The sequence below is a fragment of the Aethalodelphis obliquidens genome, unplaced genomic scaffold, assembly GCF_003676395.1.
Source record: "Aethalodelphis obliquidens isolate GAN/ISIS:26980383/991018 unplaced genomic scaffold, ASM367639v1 scaffold21, whole genome shotgun sequence".
NCBI lineage: Eukaryota > Metazoa > Chordata > Mammalia > Artiodactyla > Delphinidae > Aethalodelphis > Aethalodelphis obliquidens.
In genome coordinates this window covers 17,131,508-17,140,040 of record NW_020837965.1, presented here as the reverse complement: position 1 = coordinate 17,140,040, position 8,533 = coordinate 17,131,508, and the positions used below count along the sequence as shown (strand labels likewise).

The 8,533-nt window shown below is 44.6% G+C and overlaps 1 pseudogene; it reads right to left on the bottom strand.

Annotated features, from left to right (window-relative positions):
* Positions 1-937: 937 nt before the first annotated feature.
* On the bottom strand, positions 938-3,155 carry LOC113627769 (serine/threonine-protein phosphatase PP1-gamma catalytic subunit B-like; annotated as a pseudogene).
* Between the last annotated feature and the right edge of the window lie 5,378 nt (positions 3,156-8,533).

Below are 8,533 nucleotides of genomic sequence, written 5' to 3'. Positions count from 1 at the left end.
ACCCAACATTGGCAGCAGGGCTGGGTGGGGAAGAGGCTTTGTGCTGTCCTGGAAAAAGCAGATGCCTGAGAGTCAACAAACATCGCACGCCTTGCTTTGGCATCATAGGCAATTCCATTTCTCTCTCAGGGCCTCCGTTTCCTCACCTGTAAAATGGGTGGTTAGTGGTTTTTAAGGTGTATGTGAGTGATTGTTATACTGTAGGCTTCTTTCTTTAAAGGAAACCTTTATGTCTATGCCCCGTATGTAAAATGCATCCAAGTCAAGCAGTCCTGATTGAAGAGTGTGGAGGAAGAGGGAGGGGGGCAGGGAAGAAGGTATGCAGAGCCCCTCCCAGTCTTTCCCCAAGCCCTACCAAGAAGCTCTTGATATAGCTACTAGGGAGTTGAAAATGTCTTTGCACTCTTTGCGCTCTGTACTGGGTTTGTTTTGTTTTGTTTTGTTTTGTTTTGCCGGGGGTGAGCCACAGGCTTGCGGGATCCTAGTTCCCCGACCAAGGATTGAACCTGGCCAGGCAGTGAAAGCTCTCCAAGTCCCAACCACTGGAAGTTCCCCGGGTGCTCTTTAAGAGCGTCACTCTGAGATTCTGGGATCCTGTGGAAGGCCAGTCCAGCTTGGGTGCAGGGAATTGACCTTCATCTTATCTTCTTTGTGCCATGGACCCTTTTGCAGAATTGTGTGTGTGTGTGTGTGTGTGTGTGTGTGTGTGTGTGTGTGTTTTAACAAGTTCATCATTTAATAAGTCTGAATTCATTTTCACCACATGGTATTGTAAAGGGTCATCTGTTGAAACATTGTAACAGATCATAGTTTTAAAAAGTCATAGATATCCTGAGTTCTGTATGAATTAGTGGTAGTAAGTTAGTTCCTTTGTTTTGACTACGAGCCTCAATTTCACTGTAGAATAAAGAATGTAGACCAAAGAAAGCATAATTGGTCACTCATAAAGAACAGTATTGTTTCTTTAATTTGAAGCTTTCTGAATGAACGGGTTCAGGCCTGATGTAATGGTACAAAGGTTATTTAATGAATAGGCTATGTGGAAATTGTACAAAATGTTATTAACTTTAATCATTAATAGCTTAAGCAGCACTATGTTACTAATCGCTATTCAAACTCAAAAACCTGTTTTTGAATCCTCAGGAAGGCAGCATATGTACACAACCGAGCCACCTTATACTTAGAGGAGTGTCAATATGTATTTCAACAGAAACTTTGGCTTTAGGAAAGAGTTAACAAACATTTAAAATAATGACTCTGGGGCTTTCCTGGTGGCGCAGTGGTTAAGAATCCGCCTGCCAATGCAGGGGACATGGGTTCGTCCGGGAAGATCCCACATGCCACAGAGCAACTAAGCCTGTGCACCACAACTACTGAGCCTGTGCTCTAGAGCCCGCGAGCCACAACTACTGAGCCCGCGTACCACAACTCCTGAAGCCTGTGTGCCTAGAGCCCATGAACCACAACGAAGAGTAGCCCCTGCTCCCGCAACTAGAGAAAGCCCACATGCAGCAAGGAGGACCCAACGCAGCCAAAAATAAACAAATAAAATAAATAAATTTATTTTAAAAAATAAAGTAATGGCTTTAATCATCATTTTAAGTATATGGTAGGGGAAAGTGTGCTTTAATTAAATATACATCATACCAGTGATGCTGGCAAGGTTGAAAGTTACTAGTTTGTACATGACAAGACAGTAAGAGAAAAAAGCAATCCTTTGAAACAAAGTTTTAAAAATATATGTTCACAGTGGTTTGTATCAACAGTATGCATTTTATGACAATAACTTGTACAGATTGAGCACCCTAGGGCTCTCTTTATATCCTAAAGAAAACAAATTTGCATTATTCTTGGGTTGTACCGAATTTAAAATAGATCAATTGCACACTTACCCCCTAGACAGGATAAACTGTCCTGGGGTGTACTGCTTTAATACCATCATTAAAATTGTTTGCAAAGAAAACCCAGAGAATTAAAAAACAAAACAAAACAAAACATTTTATTTCTTGGGAGTGGAGAGTCTTTTATTTGCTGTTATAATTAGCAAATATCATTCATTAAGTCAAAAATGGAAGGAGCATGCCCACAAACACTATTTGAGCAAAGCTGACCAATATATATTACGATTTAAAAAGTGAAGATCGTATATTATATGTTACAAGTCCCAATTAAGCAGTGTCAAAATGACACCTGTTTCTTTGCTTGCTTTGTGATCATACCCCTTGGAGGTGTTAAAGGGGCTCCTGGCATTCTACTTCTTTTTCTCTGCAGGCTTTAAAATCTGAAAAGAACAAATTAGTGCTTTGTCCACACTCAGCATGGCACCTCCATTGTCAAAGTCTCCACAATAATCAGTTGCAGAAGACAGAGTGACCAACTGCCTCTTTGCAAAAAATTCATACCATTTTCAACCACCTGATGGGCTCTACATATAAGATCCAAACTACGCTGATGGAGAAATTTGGCAACCACTTCGGCACCAAATGTGAAGGACAACTCCTCTGTCATTTTCACCTCAGCCTAAGACATCTTTACCTGGGTCAGACCACAAAAGATCACAAAGAAGACCTTGATCTTGTACATCAGTTGGCCGCCCAGTTCTCGGAATCTGCTCCATAGATTGAAGACCTGGGGACAAACTTCCATGACAGCAGAATGTTTTCTCATCCACAACGGCTGCTAACAGTAAACAGTTAAAGCAGTCTATGGAAGTTTTCCATAGTGTAATGTTGTATCTTCTTTTACATTCATCATAAAAATCCATACATGCTATTGATACTGATACACTCGTGGTTTCCTCTGAGAAGAAAAAAATTCTTGGGATATTTGATTTTCTTTAGCCAATAAGAGGCAGATATTCTCCAAAGACTGCTTCTCCCTGTCCCCAAGAAATAGATAATTGCTTTCTGGTGGGAAACCACCATACTCCAAAAGTCGAAGCAAATCATAGTATTACCTGTGGGTATCACCACTATTTTTAGCGGTGCTTCAAGTTCTCGTAGGATGGGCTGACTGAGAAAGATCTCTTGGGACTTTAAGCACAGTCCTCTGATTTCATTGTCTTGTAGCTGGACATTCTTGCCTAGCTTGGACCCTCTAACTTCCAACAGCCATTGGATGAGGCTGTTGATGTTGAGTTTATTTGTATCTGCCATCGCTGTCCCACTGCCCACCCTCCCGTACGTGAGGCCTTGCACCCAGGATTCACATCTCCTTTCCCACAGCCAAGAGCACAGAGGCGGCCCCGGCGGTGGTAGCAGAAACTGTTGGTGGGTCGCCCCTAACCGCCCGCACCCCCTGCTTCCTCTTTCTCTCCCCACTGGAACCATGAGGCAGAATTGTGTTTTTAAACCATAAAATAATATGCACAGTATGACAAAAGAAATTATAGTGGGAATATTGAAATACAGTTATCAAAATATTTTAAAATTATATGATTCAATAATCTATATACTTTTAAAATTAACACATCAAATAACAGTGTGTAAAATGAAACCTGGGGGATTTCCCTGGAGATCCACTGGTTAAGACTCTGCACTTCCGATATAGGGGGCACAGTTCCATCCCTGGTAAGGGAACTAAGATCCCACATGCCGCCAGGCAGGGCCAAAAAAAATAAAATAAAATAAAATGAAACCCAGCCTCCCTGCTATGGCCCACAAGGCCCTGCAGGATCTGGCTCAGGCTGCCCTCGCCAGCTGCATCTGGAACTGCTGTCCCTCAGACTCACAGTGTCCAGTCATCCCACCCTCGAGAACATTGGCCTTGATGTTCCCACTGCCTTGGAAATTTCCCCTCCACACATTCCCCACCCCATCATCACCCACAATTCCCAATTCACACGGACAGTCCCTTCCCATCATTCACGTCTTCGTATAAAATTCTCCCGCTCTGGAAGTTTCCCTGGCCACCCTGAGTCCACTAGGTCCTGTCCTGCTCCACACGATACCTCATTCTTTTCCTTTATAATATTTATAATTATACAATTTTATTTTGTGTAATTATAATTTGTGCAATTATAATTATGCAAATTTATAATAATCTGTATAATGTATTTTTATTTGTTTATTTACTTAGTGTGCATCTCCCCTCCATGAAGGCATAGACCACATCTGTCCTTCTCTTGTGTACCTAGCACCTAGGACAGGGCTTACTACTTGGTAGGTGCATACATATTTTGTTAAATGAATGAATGCAGTGGTCCCACCCTGTGGATTAGAGAAGCTGGTTCCACGAGATAGGCAGGTACCTCAGAAAGAATCTATTGCATATGTAGGCATCCAGCACAATACCTGGCACACAACAGGTGCATAACAAACGGTAGGTATGATTTTTATGTCTCTCTGAGTTTCCCCCTGCATGACCTTCTGCTTATTCTTCTCCATCCATAATCCACATCCTAAGTCCTAGTTCCATCCAAAATGAAGGCATGGGTCTTGCCATGGGCCTCCTGGACCCCTCCCATGCAGCCTGCCTAACCCACAAGGCCAATCTACCTCTTTCCTCCCAAAACTCACCTCAAGTAGTTCCCCTACTTGGTTTTCAAGGACCCCAGAAGCATGGGGGTGGAACATTCTACTGAAATGCTGGAGACATTCCATCATGCAAGCATAAAAAAGCCTGGTAGAGTTCCTCAGGCCTGAGAGGAGGGGTCTTCATCACCCCTCAGGGGAGACATCATCTTTGCAATCAGGTGTGACTTTGGTGGCGTGGCCAAGGGGCAGGGCCAACCCAGCCCCCTCTCCTCAGGAGGCCGAGAAGGAGGTGAGAGTCTCAGGAAGGAGGGATAGTGGTGGGGCTCCCCGGTCATGGAGGGCAGAGGAGGAGAGAAGTGTGCCTGAGTCTAGTGACGGGGCCCAGGAAGGGGCACACCTGGGTCATTGACATCAGTCCCACGTAAACTGACTGTTAATCGTGATTTGGGGATCCGTCATCTGAATGCAGGTGGGGTAGCTGTGTGAAGCCACATAGGAGGCAGTCAAATAAATGTGTGCTTGTTTCAACTCATGTCCCTCCCGACTGGTCTGTTCTCCCCTAATTAGGGAACTGCAGCAGCCTAGCAGGGACTCGGTGCCTAGCTTCACCCACCCAATGTTATTCCCCCAACAGGTACCCACTGCTCCATCCAGACAGGTGCCCCCCCATTCTGAAGACAAGCCTTGTGAGTTCCCCAGCTGCTGGCCTTCTTTCACTCTGGCCACTGTTTTCTATTCACCCACTCTTTCCATTTTGTTGAGTTGTCTAGTCTGTGCCAGGCACAGCTAGGCATTAAGGAGACAGAATGTCTGCTCTCAAAGAGCTCAAAGTCTGTGTGGATAGATAAGAAAACTGACAATTACAAACAAGGTAGTAAGTCCTGCAAGGGAGGCCAGAGGAATGAATGAATTAGTGAATTAGTGAGTAAGTCTGGCTATGTGGACATACCTCAGTCTACTCAATCCTGTAGCCCCCGCGCATGGTGTGACGAGTCTTATGTCCACCTTATCAGTGGGTAGGAGCAGACAGGTCTAGGACTGAATTCCCAAGGCCATGCCCCTCTCTTAAAAGGATACATGTGAGATGTCTAAGGCAGAGACTTGGGGAAAGTGGGATCCTTAAAAGGTTTCTCCTTTCTATGAACAATAAGGAATGTTTCTCTTGATCAGTACAAACCCCTTTTCTTTCTTTAAACTAGCTTTTGGAAAATTCATTCATTGATTGATTCAACAAATATTTATTAAGCATTTACTATGCGCTAAGTACAAATCCAGGTGCTGGGGATAGAAACAAAAGGGACCAAAGCAAAAGTCCCTGTTCTTGTGGAGCTTATATTCTAATGAGAGAAGACAGATAAAATAAGTCAAATTCTGGCTGAGAGGAGATGGTGGTAAGTGCTATGAGAGAATACAAAGCAGGGAAGGAGGGGGCAGTGTTCCAGGTGGAAACTGCAATTTTCAATAAGATGGTCAGGCAGGCTGAATGAAAAGCTGACACCTCTGTAAAGAGTTGAAGAAGGTAAAGGAGTGAGCCCAGAGGACATGGGGCAAGGGAGAGGAAGAGTGCTCCAGCCAGAGGGGAGTGTGAGTGCAGGGACCCGGAAATCAGGGGCAAAGGGGGCCAGAACTGTAAGAGCAGAAGGGGCAGAATGGCTGGAGGTGAGGGTGGAGAAGCAGGCAGGGGTCAGATAATATGGGTCCTTCTAGGCCCTGTGGAGGATTCTGCATTTTAGGCTAAAAGTGTTAGGAAGCCATTAGAAGGTTTCCAGCAGAGAATTGCTTTAACTCACGTTTAGCAACGTGATATACATTTTATGTGTCCACGTGACTGAATCTGGGCATGCCCAGATAGCTGGCTCAACATGATTTCTCAGTGTGTCTGGGAGGATGTTTCCAGATGAGATTAGCATTTGAATCAGTAGACTGAGTATAGCAGATTGCCCTCCCCAATGTGAATGGGTATCAACCAATCCAATGAGGGCCTGAATAGAGCAAAAAGGCAGAAGAAGGGAGAATTCGGTTTCTGCATGACTGTCTAGGCTGGGATGTTGGTCTTCTGCACTCAGGCTGGGAATCACACCATTGGCTCTCCTAGTTCTCAGACCTTCAGGCTGCAACCACACCATTGGCTTTCCTGGGTCTCAGCTTGCGGATAGCCAATCACGGGACTTCTAAGCCTTCATGACTGCATGAGTCCGTAGCCAATTCCATATCCTTATCGTACATGCAGACGTACATACATACATACATACATACTGTTTCTCTAGAGAACCCTGACTAATACATCCGTCTGGATGGTGTGTTGAGAATGGATTGAAGGGGTCCAAGGACAGGAGTAGGACAACAGTTATCGGGTGATTGCAATAATTCTAGTGAAAAAGGAGATCGCCTGCCCCAGAATGATAGCTGTGGAGGTGATGGAAGTGGTCAGATTCTGGATCTGTTTTGAAGAGAACCCATAGGATTTTGCTGACAGGTCAAATGTAGGGTATGCAAGAAAGAGCAGTGTCAAGGATGAAAACGTCAAGGTTTTCTGCTGGAGGACCCGGAAGGAGGACTCGACATGAATCAGAACGAGGGGAAGGTCAGGAGCTCAGGCTTGATTAGGGCAAGTATGACATGCCGAGCGGAGATGTCAGGTAGGCAATGGGATGTGTGAGTCTGGAGTTCCGGGGAGAGTCCTGGCTGGAGAGAAAAGCTTGGGGTCATCAGAACATGGATGGAACCTAAAACCATGTGACTGGGTGAGTCAGCCAGGGAGTGAGTGGGGATAGAGAGAAGGAGAGGTACATGACTAAGCCCTGGACCCACCAGTGTTCAGAGATCAGGTTAAGGGAAACCAGGAAGTGTGGGGATCCTGGGAGCCTCGTGGAGAAAATGTTGAAAGGAAGAGGAAGTGATCAACTGCATCAAATTGTGGGAGAGGGCTTGACTGCATATACACAAAATATCCGGAGCAGGTAAATCAATAAAGGCAAAGAGGAGATTTGGTGGCTGCCAGGGGTTAGGGGAGTGGGGAGTGACTGTTGATTGGGTATAGGGTCTTCTTTTGGGGTGACGAAAATGTCTTGAAACTCGACAGAGATGGTGGTTGCACAACGTTGTGAATGTATTAAATGCCATTGAATTTTACTGTAAAATGATTAATTTTATATTATGTGAATTTCACATCAATAAAAAAAGTTCTGTGAGAGATCAAGTGTGCTCAGATTGGGAAATGACTGGTGGATTTTAGAAGTGTGGCGGTCTTTGGTGGTCTAGACAGGAGTTATTTGGGGGGCTGTAGAGCAAAAACCTAAGGAGAGTAAATTAAAGGGAGAATGGACACGTGAGGGCTGCCAGAGGGCCACAGTACTCCCAGGAGGTTTTTACCTCTCCACCCAGGGCCAAAGCAAGGATCGCGTTTTTTCCTTCTGTCATTTTATTCATTAACCTCAAGGCTCACTCACCTCTGGAATCTGGTTTTGACATTGGCATCAGCAGATTTCTTATACTTTTTTTCTTTCTTGCTAACTCCTTCATGCATTTAAAATGATGGTTTTTTCCAGCTTCACAAATTCGGTGGGTATCCAGTGGTGCCTCATTGTGGGTTTTCATATGTAAACATATATTGTATGTGTACACCTTGATATTGTCAATACAAACTGTCACTTGCCATGGGCACTTGCCATCGAGCTCTACAATGATTAAATCATGAGCTGCTGCAGCCACTGACTTTCAACACCCCTTGAAAGGGGTTCAGGGTGGAGGGCAGAGATGAGGCCCTCTGTGCTCTGGGAAAAACTAGCAGAACAGGTCTTCAGATAGTTAGATATTTTCAGGAGACGATATTATGAGCCCAATTCTTGTATCTCCTCATATCTAGAAAAGCACTAAAATCACAAGAAGCACATCTGCTTCTTGTGACTAGCAGAAATCTTCTGCAAAAAGTATGTGTCTGATTGCATGCACTCCCCCTTCACCAGAATCACATATATACTGACCTTCCCCTCTACCTCTTTGGAGCTGTTTCTCAGAGCTATCTGAAATGCTGTCTCCCGGGCTGTCGTCCTCATTTT